Here is a 17,978-nt window from a genome sequence, read left to right on the forward strand (position 1 = left end):
ATAGTTTGTGGAAAATAGTCACAAAAAAAGTTACACTTAAATTAAATAGTGATGAAATAATACAATATTTCTTCTCATTCATTTTTTACAAAAATTTACAAAATTCTTCTCCTTACTCCTCAAACAGTTATTTGGTGGTGCACCAAGCGTTATAAAGGTAGCTATATTGATCAATAATTAAATATTTAACACCATGTGACCTAGCTCAATACTTATGGAAATTAAGAGCCAATTGTACTACGCCATTTTGTGCATCTTCTTTCGCAATTTTCTAATGCATGTACATTGCAAAAAGAGATGAAAAGGATCCTCTTTTGCCTAAGGTGAATGTCTTTCAGTAAGCATCAACATACTAAGCCTAGCTCTATGGAAAAATTTGGTATAAGTAGCCTCAAAAGAAATATATTAAACTTATACAAAGATGTTTCATTCCATGTTGGTAAGGTTACACTTTTGCAGTTTTCATGTATGCAGGTTTATTGAAATTACTCTGATTATCTCAAATCAAGCTACACTACAAGGGTACACACATATAGCAACGCTAAGTAGCAACGTTTTTTTTTTCGGTGTCAGTATTAGCATCGCTAAAAATGTCTCTATTTAGCGACACAAATAGTGACGTAAATAGCGACGACTTACTGCTATAACATTTCGCGAAAACCCGAATGTTTCTTTCAAATGCGTGCGCGAAGGCAGAGAGAAAGAGAAAGGGAGGTGAGTAAGAAAGGAAGGTGAGCAAGGAAGCAAGCCGCGAGCCGCACGCGAGGAGAGGAGCGTCACCCGCATGAAGAGGTCATGGAAGAAGAAGAGAGCACGACGGTATGCCCTGTTTTGGTTTCTTTACAATCTTTGTTTTGCTTTGCAATGTAGGTTAGAAAGTGTTGGTTTCTCTTCGATCTTTGTGTTGCTTTGCAATGTAGGTTAGAAAGTGTTGAAAGAGAAAGAAATGGAAGCGAGTGTTTTCAAATTTTTTCTTGTGTCGGTTTTTATTCTTTGCAATGCAGATACGAAAATGTATGTGTGTGAGCATAGTTTAGAGACGACCTCAAAGATAGATAAGTTTAGAGCCGAACTCAAAGAGATAGGTACAAAAATTTAAACTTGAAATATATATAGTGGAGTGGTCCCAATATACAATATAGAATCGTTATTAAATTATCATTCCATTACATCGCAGTCAAAATGTCTAGCACTCACAACTAACATGGTGGTGATCGTGAGGCTTGGCTCAATCAACGTGTCCCCTATCCATGCACGCAATGCAAATTGGCCATTCGTCAAAAACCTCGTTTGTCCATAGAGCATGTGCAATGGTATGGAGAGTTTCAAGTTGAGATAATCGACCAAGAAGTCTTGAATTACGAGATTCTGGTAAGTTCTCTCTCATTACTATATGACATGTAATTGATTTAAGTATAATAGTTTGGGGTTATCTTAGAAGTTAGCTTCTTAACGTCCTTTACAGGGTCAGGGCCATGTCGATACATTGCAGTCCATAGATCTCTTGTGCCCAGTAAGACGAGTTCGTCCGTGCTCTATACAAATGATGTCCGAGATAAGTAACTGTCTCATAGAAGGTGATAAATCTCAACCCCCTTCTATGGCTGAGAATGCTAGAGACATGGACAATCCTCCTGCTTTTTTGGAGCCCGAGTTAGAGGACATGATCGAATCATTGCTTCTGACGAACTCGGAATCCCAAGATCCTTTAATTGCAGAGGCTGCCATTCCATTGTATGATGGGAGTCGGGTATCCCGTTTGAAGACACTTCTTGCATTGTTGAGCATACAAACAAAGTATGGATGGAGCGATGTGAGTGTGACAGAGCTATTCAGGTATATTATGATGTGTATGATTCTTTATTGAAAGCCATTAAAATGTGCTATGTAGTACTCTAATAACGTGCTTCATTGCAATTTGTAGAACACAGAAATCTTACATTTTGCCTACCCAAAACACGATGCCTGAGTCTCGTGATGATGCAAGACAAGTGCTATGAAAGCTAGGCATGGATTATAATTGCATTCATGCTTGCCCCAATGATTGTGTTCTCTTCAGGGAGAGTTTGAATTGTTGGCCACATGTCCCAAGTGCGATGCGGACAGGTATCGAAATGACTTGCAAGGACAAACTATTTCGTAGAAGGTTTTGAGGCACTTTTCGCTGATACCGCGTGTTCGTCACATTTATCAGACTAAGAGTTTTGCAAAGTTAACTACATGGCATGCGGAAAATCGATCCACGGATGGTGTACAACGTACACTAGCTGACTCAGAAGCATGGCATCACATTGATGAGACTTTCCCTGACTTTGCAAAGGAGGCGAGGAATCTATGATTTAGTCTTGCCATGGATGGGGTAAATCCTTTTGGTTTACGTTCCACCTCCTATAGTGTATGGCTCGTGCTCCTTGTTAACTACAATATACCGCCATGGCTTTCCACCAAGAAAGGACACCTTTTGCTCAGCTTGCTTGTGCCTGGACGATACAAAGTCAAGAATATGGATGTCTACCTCTCTCCACTGATTGATGAGCTAAAGGAGTTGTGGGAGGGAATTGTAGTGGAGGACATGAGCAAACATATTGGTAGGCGATTCGCAACTATAAGGGCAATTCTTATGTGGACCATGCATGACTTTCCAGGTTATGGAGAATGCTCTGGTAAAGCGTGTTTTCTTATTTTGCTAGTTTTCTTTGAGCGATGTTAGTGTTATGACATGCCTCATTGTACATGTGTGTTGTGCAAGGCTAGTCACATCGGGTTACCATGCATGTCCTCTATGTGGACCAAGGTTGGATTCTCGTATGTCAAAATCTATGAAGAAGATGGTATTTGAGGGACATCGGGCTTTTTTGCCAGAGGGTCATGTCATGAGAGAAGGATTTCTTGGTCGCCCTCTTGTGAAAATGAATGCACTGAGTTGGTTTGATCGCAGGATGGTGGACCAAGACTCGCTTCCCAATGGAATGCGACGCTTCTCAATTTTCTATGAGCTGACTTATTGGAAAAAACTAAAAATTAATCACCTTTTAGATCCCATGCACATTTTTAAGAATGTGGGTAGCTTGCTATGGGACCACCTCACTCGGCAGCGAGACACACTAGGAGCGAGGATGGATTTGAAAGTAGTGGGAAAGATGGAACCATATTGGCCTATAAGTGGTGTCGACGGTCGAGTGCAATTTTCGTGCGCTCCTTGGGTTTTGTTTGGCAATGAAGTGCGACGAGTAAAGGAAAACATCAAGTCCTTTCGCACGCCGACTGGCCTAATGAGTTCTCTGAAGACAGCATTCAGAAAGGATGACCAACTGACACGACTCAAATCCCATGATTGGCATAAGATGTGTCAATTATGTACGGTATGATGCTGTGTATGGCATGATTCTGCATATTAGATTTTAGAATCTCTGTTTGTTTATACACAATATTAATTACATGGTTTTCATAGTTCATATTGCCGATCGCAATCGCAGGGTCTCTGACATCGGAGGTACAGACAACCATTTACAAATTGTCCGAATTGATTCAGTTTATCTCCCAAAAAGAGATTCGCACATCATCTATTGAATCTACGAAATGCATGGCAGTAGAGACTGCTTGTCTTTTGGAGAAGTATCTTCCCACTAGCATGCTCACGATACAAACCCATCTTCTAGTACATATTGTAGATGAATTGCAGGTTGCAGGTCCAGTCCATAGTCGATGGATGTTTTTCCTTGAACGGTTCATGAAGACCTTAAAGGGATTTGTGCGACAACGGGCTCATCCTGAGGGTAGCATGGCTAAAGGTTGGTTAGTGTTGGAGGTCTTGGTGTACATTTCTGAGTGGTTGTCCACTATGGACCGGGACAAAGGCTTGATATGGTCACTTAAGGAGGATGATCGTCTGAATGGAGATGTCCTAGTGGGAAACGGAACAGAGAAGAAGATGGACGCATCCAAGGAGTCCAAGGTGAACCAATTTTGTATGCTGCATAGCGCTACGATGGAGAAGTGGCTGCAACGGTATGAGGATGCTCGAGCTGAGCGAGAGTCTGCAAGATCGACAGAGTACGTGGCAATGGCCATTTGATATCCGAAGGGCTTAGAGGAGATGCCTCTACTCATGTCCACTAGATGGCTACATGAGGCCATAACCAAAGCATCTCAAGATGGAGAAATAGTTACTGAAGAAGAGTGGGGACTTCTCACGTGGATGCAATCCCAAGGTATGCAATCCCAAGAAATTACAATCTATACTGCAAATCGCAACTAATATACTTGTTCTTCTCCCAATATAAGGTCCATAGTGCAGCATGGTCACGTGGATGACATTTCAGAGTAGAGCACATCAACAAGTTATGCTCGACAATGGACTGTGGAGTGATGGCAATGTTTGAGCAGGAAAGCCGACGACGTGCCACAGATCCAAATTGTGTAGTTGCAGAGATGGAGTATTTTGGATGTTTACAGAGTATCCTTGCAATGGACTATCGAAGTCTCTCCGTGACCATATTTGATGTGCAATGGTTCAAGGTTACTCTCGAAGGAGCAGGTGCAACTGTTCGGGGAGGGCCAAGTGGCTTTGTTGAGATTGACTCAACGAAGAAGTGGACCGATTTGAGTGATACATTTGTTTTGCCAAATCACTGTGAGCAGGTAAGAGTCCCTAATACTTGACGCGCTTTAGCAATCTCAAAGTGGACTTTTATACTAATCGTAATATGGATCAGGTCATCTTTTTCCCTAATCTGCAACAACCTCAATGGTGGTATGTCATTCCCATGACATCTAGGAGTATCCCCGTGTTTGCCAGAACTCCCGTACCGATCGTAGAAGAGACACCTTTAATAGCGGCAATGACAGAAGGCATACAAGAAACTAGGATGAACTGCCTGGAGGACCAAGACATCTCACCTATGGAGATAGAGGATGGGTTTTTTGAAAATGAAGCAAAGTCCTCATTTTGTGGAGAATTTTGTATAGATCTCCCAGTGTATACTGAGCTATGTCAAGATGAGATTGTGGAACACTAAACAAAAGCGACTCGATCAAAACGTTCCTCCCACTACAGCAATGCCACTTTTTGCAAATCGGTTAGGACAGTTTTTATGTTTTTTGAGTATGGTGTTTTGTATAATCTAATTTTTATTATTATTTTAAAATGAAGTCTTGCAAATTAAGTCTTAGTTTTATTATGTCTTGCAATTCATTATCTAATATTATTATTTTTCCTTGTATGTGCAGGTTTAGGATTTGGAAGATGAGTCGCGATTTTACAGATGACGACATTGACACGATGCTAGCGCGTTTCTCACCGGAGCAGCTAGCACAGGTCAGAGATAGAGCTGATGCACAGCTTTCCCATTCCAGCTCAGCATGATCGGCACGGTCCCATGCTTCGGTCTCCAGTAGATGCAGTCGCAAGTCTCGCTTTGCTTCAGAGTCACGTAGTCGAAGAGGAGGCAGCTCTTGTTGTGGGGATATAGATGCAGTCTCTCCCACTCGCACTGCCACCAGGGAGTCGACACCGTCTTTCACTGGCGGTGGCGGGCAGACGTCTACTGATCCCACTCCTTCACGCACCCCACCGATCACTCCTTCAGGCACCCCACCAATCACTCCTAGGGCTAACAAGAAGTACACGAAACCCACTCCTCTAGGTATGTATTTTCACATCCTTTTTCGCAGTAGCACTTATCAATCCAAGTTGTGTTTGACACATTTGTATTAATGTCATGAAAGTACCTGTTTGTAAAATCTTGCAGGTTACTCGTATCTCATAGATAAGGCCACTGGCCATTTATACATGAATGATGATGGAAAAGCTGCCATCTCTAGGATGCATGAGTTGTGCCAACAAGTATTTCGGCACAACATTACAGACAAGTGGAAGGAGATCCCAGACGCCAGCAAGGAGTACATAATCGATACATTGTATCGAGAGCAATGATAGATTTTTGAGAGGGTGGATGATGATGCGTACGCATGACTATCAGTCGCATAGGCGGTCTGATGCACGCGAAGCAGTAAAGCAGGGAAAATCGAAGTCGGAGTGGCTGGATATAGAGGACTGGAATAATCTCCAGGATGAGGGGACATCCACTCCAGAAAAGTGGAAGCAGCAGAAGGATGCAACAAAGACGCGCTTGGACGCAGGATCGGTGCATCACCTTGGTAGCGGCGGCCACGCAACATTCCTGACAGATTTCATAAGTATTCATAGGGTAGAGTACTCTAATTTAATGACATCCATGTTGATGTATGCATTTCGAACATGAATCTCAAGTACGTTGTTTTTCAATGTTTGTGTGCCACAGCAAGGTTTTAGTGAATCGCGACCCGACTGCACTAGAGGTGACATACGTGGAGAAGCATGGCTTGAGTGCCCTGATCGAGAAGCTCTATGCTCGTGGAGGACCGGTAAGTAGTAATAAATATCATTCCTAATTTGAGAAATCTATTATTATATGTTAGTTTGTATTTGGTACTCATAATTATATATGTATTTGCTGTTGCAGACTCCCTTCGGTATGCCACTACAGTGAGAGGAGTTTTCTGATGCGGATGAGTCGTAGAGAGCAGATTAGGCTACATAGGATTACTCCCCATCTTGTATTATGTAAGGCCTTATGGCCTCTATCCTCCATATGTAATAGCTAAGTGTATATGATTCGGACTTCTATGTTGTAGCATGACTCCATATACACATCTCCATGTTATTCACCACATATTGATGTACAGGTGTATACATATTTGCTTTATCGCAGTAGCACTTCTCAATTTAAGTTCTATTATTTTCTTTATCAATGCAGTGCACATTTGTGTTAATTAATGTCATGAAAGTACTTGTTTGCAAAGTCTTGTCATTATTTGGGATCGATTGTCTAACTTCTTTGACAACAGGAATTGTCTCTTAGCCATGTGTGGCTCTAACTGTGGTAGGGCTGCATCTGCAGCTCTGCCACAAAAAAAATAATTTTCTGCAAAACCGTCGGTATCAGCGTCGAAAAATAATTCTGCAATAATCGGTATTAGCATCGGAAATTCCTCTGTAATCGTCGTTATTTTCGTCGCTAATAGCGACAAAATTAGGAAGAAAATAGCGACGCTAATATTGACAAAATTAGCGACGAAAATAGTGAGGCAAATAGTGACGGTTTTGTAGCGACGCTAATAGCGACGATGGGGATATTTTTCATATATAAAGAAAACATCATTATAAACGTCGTTATAGCATGTATATGTTGTAGTGCTAGAGTTTAATGACACGATGCCCATCTCACCTATGATCAATCCTAATTGAGGTTAAAAATACCATACTATAATAGAAAACGTGATAGAGATTAAAGCCCACAAATGGATTAGTTTCTCAAGGCATACACATTTTAGCTCACTTTATTTGATGTCAAGGAATACCATGAAAGAAAAATTATAAAGGAAACCTAGTTAATTAATTGTAATAAATGCACAAATTTTCCAAAAGATTATTTCCTTTTGAGAATTGATATGATGATTCAAGCCTTTCCTCAATAACAAATATATCCTCTTTGAGCCTAAAGCATTCAATCAAATATTCATTCCATGTGATGAATCATCCTCATAAACACATGTAGCCAATCTTGAAAAGGAAAATACCCTCCAAGGAGGAGGTTCCACAATGGTTGAGGAAAGAGAGTGTGTGCTTACAATATCACAAGATCAAACACTTAGTGGGTAACAAGACAATGCAAAGCTTCATAAACAATATAAATGAGGACCCTCATGAGAGAAATCAAAATACACTTTTATAGAGTGGCATACATATTTATATCATCCCCTCTTCATACTCAAGAAATTCTATAGTAAGAAGAGATTAAAAAGGTACAAAACCAATAAGAAGTGAGAACCATGAATGCTCAAGTCCTGCACATAGATTAGATGTGCCTCGAAGCCAACACAAAAAAAGAATTGTCAAGTATGAGGCATGGGATAAGAAAACAACTCCCTACATGTCATAGCTCACCAATGTCCAAGATGGTCTAAGTGAGAGTTTCTCAAAGCTCCAAGAAGACCATTCAATAGTTCTCAACCATATGTAACATTTGGAAGGCAAGATATAGTCAAAGAGGATTCGAGCACAAGGACCAAACTCACAAATCATCTCTAAGAATATGACTTCATAAAATTACGTGAAACAAATGTTGACTTGAGAAGCACCAATCAAAAAGCATTCCTCAATGTGAATGTTACATATTTCATGGGAAGGTACTAATTTCCTCCCTCGATAATGACTCTCCATGTCAAATGTCACATTCTCTGTGCTTTTTTTCTGTGTGCACGTGTGTGTATATATGTTTGAGTATGATAAACAACTACCATGGTAAGTTTCTCCTCCCTTACACATTCTTGCCCCAATGGTTATTATAGGAGCAATTTTGAGAAAAGCTATGATGGATCATCAAGTATAGCCCAAATTTCTCTAATGAAAATGGCACATGTTCTTGATTCATATTTGATTAATTTATTTGGCATCATTATCATGCTATTTATACAATGATATGATATGGAGTCTTCCCACAATAGTTCCATGTAGGCTACGCATTGAAGGAATGAATTTCTTGTCCATTTTATTATACCTCCTTCCTCAAATCCTCCTCTAAGGATGCACCCTTCTCTAATCTACACTATCTATTTGGTTGTGGGTTGCATACAATGATTCTTGGTTTGATATAATGCATTCAAACTTTTTGCAACTAAAGCAACTAGCTTGCAACCTCTGCTGCCCTTTTAATATGGTATCACTGCATAGGTTTCCTTTCATGATAAAACATTGAAAAATTATTGAGTATCTTCTTTTTTTTTTCACACTTCTAATATAAGATTTCAATGTTAATCAAGAAAGTCTAGCAAGACTCTCTCTCTCTCTCTCTCTCTCTCTCTCTCTCTCTCTCTTTCTCTCTCTCATGATTTGACCTCCTTGCATATATATACTTACTTGCTTCATGACATAGAAGAGGCAAACTTGGAGGATGATGATAATATATGAAATATATGATTCACATCTAGATGTACTAGCCAAGAAAATCTAAACAACCCTCTTGTAGACCTAAAGGTAGTTACTAGATCTACATTTGCAAAATCCCTATAAAAGAGTGCTAGAAATAGCTTTATGAAGTTTATTATGCAAAAAACTTGGTTTACTATAATAAATCTATAATTTTCCCTTCTTCCATCTGTAAAGAGTTTCAAGATCTTTGCAAATAGGAAAATTGGTTTCCCTACTACTTATGTGTATTTTTTACTAGGGAAATGATAGGGAATTCCCTTTTTTTCTCCTATGTAGGGAATGATTAAAAGTTCCTTGTGATTGTGTTTTACACTCATTTTTCACTTTACTCTTGATTCGTGCTTCACTCTCGGCTCCATCTTATTGTGAGTTCTTGGTGGCTTGCCTTGGAGTAACCCTTCTTTAATCTCCATCATTATTGAGTTTCTTTCCATTTGTCCTCGTTGCTCTTGTTTATGTTTTGCATTGTCTTGTTTTACTAACTAAGTGTATGAGCTCTTCATTCATGTATGGAAGAGATTGGATTTGAGTTACTGGTGCACAAATCGGATGCTGGATGTGTATGTAGTGAGCATCGAAAGGTCCCTAAGAACAAAGAACTCTACTAAAACACATAAAAAGCAAGAAGAGAGTTTGCACGACATGAGTCAAAAGGACAAATTGGGTACAATCTCCCCCCGTGCCTTGTGTGAGCGCTTCACAAGGCATATATTTATAAATTTATTCATCTCAAAGCTCAAAAATAGCCCAATTTTACAACTAGCATGCTTTAGCTTTAGTGTTTGCTTTTGTCCAAATAAAGAATAAAGTGGTTGGGCGATCGGGTTGTGCCCAAATACAATGTCCAATAATGAAATATTTAAACCATGCACCCATACACATACAGAATAATAAATGTTTGCCAAGCGCTTCAATAAATAAGTGCACCTAAATAAATATTAGCGCCATGTCTTTAATGATAAGATGCACGTCCATAAAAAATGATAATATCTTATAGGTAATTTGAATACATGCAATCACCCAATGCTTCCCAATGCCACCGTTGCTTGCTCTACCCATCAATCGAAGCATTCACAATGTTTAGAAAATAATAAAATTAAACTGACAAAATTGAATACCTAGCAGTGTTCAACTACAAAATAAATAAATAGGTTGGAACTTTGTCCTAACCTTTATTTAATATGAGTGCACTCTAAACTCATAAACGTCCATTAATTTAAATATGTATTTTGTAGAATCACCCACCATGGAATCACCCATGTGTACATTAAATTAACATGACGCCCGAAAAGGACAGGTGTCCCCGTCAACTTCTCGCATAAGGAATCCACATTGTTTACGAGCCCCGGCAAATAAATATAGTTTTACGAAATCCACAGCAAAACCTCAGGAATCCATCATGGAATAAAAAACTCATGAAATCCACCGTGGAATATGCCTCCTCCTAGCATCATACCCCCGGGGTGGGATAGCAATTGTCCTCATTAGCTATTAGCTCAATGTGGAGCGAGTAGTGAGGGGTGAGCACTTAGATCGCGAGCATGTATCAATTGGGCCTCTTCAATATGATGATTTTTAAACTTAACCAAATCTCTAGAGTATCTACGGCCGTGGAGTGAGTAGTGAGGGGTAAGCACTTAGATCACGAGCATGTATCCATTGGGCCTCTTCAATATGATGATTTTTAAACTTAACCAAATATCTAGAGTACCTACGGCCAGGTCTAGTGGTCATAAAGTCAATGTCTAGAATCGTTTCAAGTTCAAGGATTTCAGTTTCTTCTTCTAACAAAGGAGGGGATTCATAGACATAATGAACATGTAATTGGTCTCTAAAAGGTCGTAACGAACTAATATGAAAAGTATTATGGATTTTCTAGTGTTGGTGTAGTTCTAATTTGAATGCATTGCCATTGATTTTGTGAATGACCTTGAAAGGTCCATAAAATCTAGGGGCTTACTTAACAACAGGGTGTTTCTCAACACTTTGTAATCTTCTCTTTTCAATGCGTAACCAAACATAATCATCAACTTTGAAACTCATACATTTTCTTTTCTTGTTAGCGCATTTAGTGTATGATTACTGGGCTTTCACAATCATGTCTTTGACTTTAGTAAAAATAGTAGCATGCATATTGGTAATATCATCAATGGCTTTAACTTTGTTTGATAATGATGTAACAGTTGTAGGCAATCTATGTCCATAAATGATTTCAAAAGGTGATTTTTGTATAGTTGTATATGGTGTATTATTTTATGCAAATTGAAGTAAATATAAGTGTGTATCCTACATTTGTGGTTTTGAAATTATGTATGCACGCAAAAGATCTAATATTGTACTATTAGTAGTTTCTGTTTTTTCATTAGTTTCAGGGTGAAATGCAGATCCGAAATCAATCTTTGTACCTAAATTATCAAATAAAATAGTCCAAAAATGATCACAAAATCTAAAATCACGATAAAAAATAATAACTTTTGGCAAACCATGGTTAGTGAAAACAGTCTTAAAAAACAATTGTGCAGCTTGAGATGTAGTTAATGTTTTCTTGCATGGAATGAAATATGCTTGTTTGCTAAATTGATCTACAATAGTCCAAATCATATCATGATTAGCTTGGATGTTAGGCAAACCAGTTATAAAATCCATTTAAATATGTTCCCATGGTCATTCAAGAATTGGTAAAGATATTAATAAACCATATTGCTTACCATGGTGTCGCTGAACTCTTTTACAAATTAAATACTCAAATACAAAGTTAGAAACATTAGATTCCATCTGTGGTGGCCAATGAAAATCTTCGACCAATATACACAAAGTAGAAATAATACCTCTATGGCCTTGATATGGGGGACAACGAATTTCTTGCAACACAAATGATCTAAATGGTAAAGTTACACACAAACTTTTCTCATAAAAGATAAATCCATGAGAATAAGACAATGAACCTATTGGAATCCAATTATTAGCAACTATTTTTTTTCCAATTAGTTTGAAAACTGGGATCTTGGTCATAGGTATCTTTCATAGGGAAATAAGGGAATCAAAAGATATAACATAGACATTATGGATACTTGGTCTTCCACTTAAGGCATCAGTAACAACATTCTCTTTTCCGGCTTGATATTGGATAACTGGGTGAAAACTTTGAATAAAAGTAGCCCATTTGATATGATGGTCAGAGATTTGTGGTTGACTATTAAGGAGATGTTTGATACTTTGTTGATTAGTTTTGATCATGAATTCAGATCCCATTAAATAGTGTTTCCATTGACATAAGGCCTGTACTATATCTAACAATTCCTTATCATAGGTAGAATACTTCAGTTCAGAGGGTTTAAGTTTGCAACTAGAATAGGCTATGGGATGTGAATCTTGTATAAGGACAGCTCCTATTCCAGATCCGCTACCATCAGTAACTATTAGGAAGAATGGTCGATTAAAGTTAGATAGTTCCAAAATAGGTGCATGCGTTAAAGCATGTTTCAGTAAATTAAATGACTTTTGTTGATTATCAGACCAATTATATACAATAATTTTCTTTAATAATTTTGTTAAAGGTAATGCAAGTAATGAAAAAATTCTCACAAATTTTCTGTAAAAGCTAGCAAGACCTAAGAAAGAACGTAATTCGTGCACATTTTTAGGGATCGGTCAATTCAAATTTGCTTCTATCTTTTTAGGATCAACTTGAATACCATTAAAAGAAACAATATGTCCTAAGTATTCAATTTAGGTTTGGAAAATTTTGAAAACCAAAGATAAATGTTCATAATGCTCGTTCTCATTCTTACTGAAAACCAATATGCCATCAAAGAAAGCAATTATATAATGCTGATGCTTCAAAAATATGTGATTCATCATATGAGTGAATGTGGCTGGTGCATTAGTCAAACCAAAAGGCATAATAAAAAATTTGTAATGACCAAATTGAGTTCTAAATGCAGTTTTGAAAATATCAAGTGTATCCAATCGTACTTGATGATATCCAGATTTAAGATCTATCTTGCTAAATATTGTGGCCCCTTGTAGTTTATCCATGAGGTCGTCTACCCTAGGGATCGAATATCTATTCTTGACAATGATCTTATTTAGGGCACGATAGTCAATGCACATCCTATAGGTATTATTTTTCTTCTTAACTAATAGAACAAGTGCACCAAAAGGAGAACTATTGGGCCTAATGAGTCCTCGGGTTAAGGGTTCTTCAACTTGGGCTTGGATTTCTTTCTGTTCAATTTGATTGTGTCTATAAGGTGCTTTACATGGTGGTTGAGAACCAAAAACTAAATCTATTTTATGATCTTCATAATGTGTAGGTGGTAAACCAAGTGGTAAGTCAACATCAAAAAAATCTTTAAATTGTGAAATAAATCGTGCGTGCCTAGAATGCATCTGATTTTTCTTAGCTTTAATTTCATTCATCCATACTAAATATGATTTGCTACCTTTTCTCAATGCACGTTTAGCATGTGTGTGACTAAGCAATGGAAAATTATCTAAAGTGTGTGTACCATGTAATGTGATTTGTGTTCCATTAGAATGAATTTTCATTGAATGTGTGGAATAATCTATATTGGGATTATATTTATGACGTCAAGGAATTTCTAAAATAATGTCACTAGATTGCAAAGGCACAACCAATAAATTTATGTGCTCAATATAATCACCAATTTTAATTTCTTAATCATGAACTTCTTGTGTACTATTGTATCTAGTGCCTAAGAATGTAGATTTTATGCGATAATGAGTTGGAACAGTAAGTAAATTCAATTCTTTGACCATTTTTGCAAAAATAAACCTAGTAAAGTATCTGAAGTAGTACCGATATCATCATTGTCTTCCATGAAATCTAGCATTTCTTCATGGTCTTCATCTATAGTTGCTCCCTAAGTAATTGATGTGAATAGATGGCTTTTTGAATTGACAATTCACTGCCAAGTTGGTGTCACTTGTAGCAAAACTATAGGCTTGACTTTGGAAACATTATTAGTAATGATTGGGAATTTAGATATGTTGGGATTTGGTTGGAAAGATGGCTTAAGATTTGAATTTGTGTTTGATGGTAAAGCAGGGGGTCATATCTAGGATTTACAGAAAGAAGAAGGAACAAAGTGATTTTGATTGAATCTTCGAAAGTTAGAATTTAATTGCTTTGTATCGAACATACCATTAGTTGGAGATTGTTGCAGACGCTTCTCTTATCCACGAATTTTGTCTTCAACATTATGGGCCAAAGAAATCGCATCCTCCAAAGTCGGCTTGAAAATGTTCGCCTCCGATAGAAGTGACCAAGAAAACCAGATATATACTTGCACTTGTGGATCGCCTCATGTACATCTTCAACCATTCTAAGTTTCAATAAGACATTCTAGAAATACTTAGTGTATTGTGAAATAGGCTCACGATCTCTTTGTTGCAGAATATCCCACTGTTTGATTGCTTTTTCATGCAATTGAGATGGAAGAAAATTTTGCAAAAAACTCTTTTGAAAAGCCTCCCAAGTAGTAGGAAAATCAATACTTTTGCAGACAACAATCCACCATAATGATGCTCTGTCCACTAAATGGTTAGTGACGACATACTTGAGTTTGTCTTTTTCGGCATATTGTTCTTCATGGAAATAATCATCAAACTGACTGATAAAAGCGAGAATAGTTTTTTCGTCATGTAGCCCATTAAAAGTATAGAGTTTGAAATTTATTTTACTTATCTTGGCTTCTTTCTTGATAGACTGTGCTTCGATTGTTGCATCGATCGTACATTGTATAACTTCTTCGGGTTGCGATCCATCTTGATCCACAGTAGATCGTTGAAGAGTAGCCAGTTGAGCTTGCAAAGTTTGACATGCTCTTCGTTACTCTTGAAGCTGCATCATAATTACATCCAATTTTTGCTCCATCATTGGTTCCGACAAATCACCTTTGGCCATAAGATCTTCCATATTTTGATTGGACATCCTGCAAAATTGCAAACAACCTCACACACTCGAAATCTTGTTAGTGGGATGAGCGTAGCTCAAGGTTGGGTTTATAAGGCTTTCTTCTTTTTTAAAAAAAATATGGCTTTTTGTGATCTTTCTTCATTTGTGAGTACGGTAATTGACGAAGGTCTTCTTCCAAGTGAGAAATAGACTGTGTGTGTCAGTTTGCTTGTTGGAAACTATCTTTGTTAGAGTGCAGGTACGAACACGGGCTTGTAGGAATTGTGAAACCAGTTCTGAGTTGGTTCAGTGTGAAAAGCCACTACGGGAAAGATTGAAAATTGGAATTTTAGCCTTACTAAAGCTTATAAGCCTTAAGCTTTATAAAAAGCTTTATGTTTTTTTGAAAATTCGACAGGACAACGGCATCAGTTTGATGACGTCGACATCCATGAGTACATCCTCCTAACATTGATGCTGAAATTTGAGGACTTAAGCTTTTTAATAAAGCTTATTAAGCTTTATAATCCAATTGACTAATGAAATTTTTCGCTTCTCTGAGAAAAAAAAAGGTCTTGATAAAGGAGCTTCTCGGGGGGTCCTCCGTCTTTATAGAGAGTGGTCCTTGCGATCTAACAATACAGCAGGGGGTTCTTCACCACTAGGAACACGCTGGTATTGAGGGTTTGTCACGAGAATGATTAAAGAGCCCGTTCGTTCTAGGAGCTTTGCCTTCACGCAAGATGGTACAATCTCATAAAAAGCAAGAAGAGAGTTTGCACGACATGAGGTAAAAATACAAATTAGGTATAATATCCCTCCATGCCTTGTGTGAGCACTTCACAAGGCATGTATTTATAAATTTATTCATCTCAAAGCTCAAAAATAGCCCAAATTTACAATTAGCATGCTTTACTTTTGTGTTTGCTTTTGTTTAAATAAAGAATAAAGCAATTGGGCAGCCCAAGAGTCGAGGACTGTGGCCTAATACAATGTCCAATAGTGAAGTATTTAAACTATGCCCCCATGCACATGCAGAATAATAAATGTTTGTAAAGCACTTCAATAAATATTAGTGCCACATTTTCGGAGGGGTTTTTGTCGAAAGGTCAAATCCACCGGGGATCACAAGTAGAAGGAAGTAGAGATAGGAGATGGAAGAAAAGATAAAGAATACCCAAGTGATAGACACGACAAAAACAAATCACAATGAATTGAATCAATATGTATTGAAAGAACCTGGAATCTTTGCACTACCAGAAGCAATCTCCAGGCATTAGTTCTCTTGGAGCTCCTTCGTAGACCTAAAACGTGGATCAGAAAAATCAGATCTTTCTCTGTTGCTCAGAACCCAAATCTGATGGCTCCATTGGCTCCGAAAGGGAGGTAAAACTGCAAACCACCTGCTCACGAATCTCTTAGATCACTCCTTCTGTTAGTTCAATCTGCAGTTTTCAGCCTGTTTATAGTTGCGATTGCGACTTGTGTGATTTCGTCCCTCTATCTTTTTTTATGAAAAATCTCCTAATTGGCTGAAAAAGCAACTAGATTTTTGTATGCCATCCTAATCTAGAAGCTTTTTCTAACTTTTTTGGATTTTTACAATAAATAATATCGGAAATAGACTCAAATTATCCAAAAAGCTAGTATTTTCGGATAATCCACGCAACTCACACTAGTATTAATGGCTTAGGTCACATTGACTCTCTAGATCAATAGAAAAGTTGGATGATGATGCATTCCAAACTTTTTCATACTGTGTCCTCATAACATCACGACATCCACCCTCTCTGAACTTGCACATCCTCCGGTATGTGCCAAAATCCTAGTTGTCACTGGATTTTGAGTCCTCCTCATCCTCTGCAACCATGTTCTTTACTTCTTCATCTTCCATATCTTCCGGGCTAGCCCCTGTATCATTGCCACTATTTTCTTCCAATTCTGGTAACTCATAGGCAATAGATTCCCGCCTTTTTAATAATTTGATTCTTTTCCCTGCTACTGGAAGTTTTATGGATGTCCCATCCAGCTCATTTAATGCATAAGTAGCATTATCAAATACATGTCTTACCACATAGGGTCCAAACCATCTTTTGGAAACTTTACGCATGGCACTATGCTGGTTATCTAAACTGCTATCATAAACCAATACCCAATCCCCATCTTGTATGGTTCTTGGTCTCAGTCTATGTCTTTTTGTCAAACCATTTCTTGTTCGGTATCCTTGCTACCCTTAACTTTGCAGTTGCTGCCTCTATGTCTTCTGACTTTCTTACCAACTGTCTAATGGGTAAGGCCAACAACTCCTCTCAATTCAACTCCTCCTTCCAAGGTAACACACTCCATGTGACTGTCATCTCTTCTGTCAATATGATAGGTTTTTGACCATACATCAATTTTGCTGGCATATATCTTGTAACAACACTATGAGTTGTTCTATCAGCCCACAAAGCGTAAGGGAGCAATCGTGGCCACTCTTTTATCTTCTCTCCACATGCTTTTGCCAAAGCCTTCACAATAGGTGGATGACCTCTTTTACTTTTTCCATTTCCTTCAGGGTTATAGGCTGATGTTAAAGCAAGCTTTATCCCCAACCGTGCAAAGAAATCATGAGCTTCATCTGCATCCAACTCACCCCCATCTGCTGTAATTTTTTCCACATAGCCATATCAACAAAAGATCTCTTCTAAGAGAGAAGTACATATGGCATTTTTCATCTTAGTACGTAGAGCTCTCTCTTCCACTTGATTAGTCAAGTCTTCATGATCAAGCATAAGATACCTCATTTGCCAAAGACCTGTAGGCATTGTGACCAAATCCACCACCCACTTAAAATGAAGGCACAATGGATATGTGGGTTGCAAGCCATCCCGATGTCTCACAGTTGAATACATTTGACATGTCGTACATGTTTCCACAAAGTGAGCAACATCCTTATACATACCCTGCCACCAATATCTTTCTTTGATCTTTGTAAAAGTACCCCAAACACGTCTATGACCAGCCCACAAGCTTTCATGAATTCTT

At 38.1% G+C, this 17,978-nt stretch overlaps 1 pseudogene; it reads left to right on the forward strand.

Annotated features, from left to right (window-relative positions):
* LOC148033907 (uncharacterized) overlaps nt 1–6,544 on the forward strand; it is a 39,931-nt pseudogene extending 33,387 nt beyond the window's left edge.
* Nucleotides 6,545–17,978: the final 11,434 nt, after the last annotated feature.

Source organism: Lygodium microphyllum, chromosome 7, assembly GCF_053477565.2.
Source record: "Lygodium microphyllum isolate KBCC chromosome 7, Lygodium_microphyllum_v1.1.10, whole genome shotgun sequence".
NCBI classification, from domain to species: domain Eukaryota; kingdom Viridiplantae; phylum Streptophyta; class Polypodiopsida; order Schizaeales; family Lygodiaceae; genus Lygodium; species Lygodium microphyllum.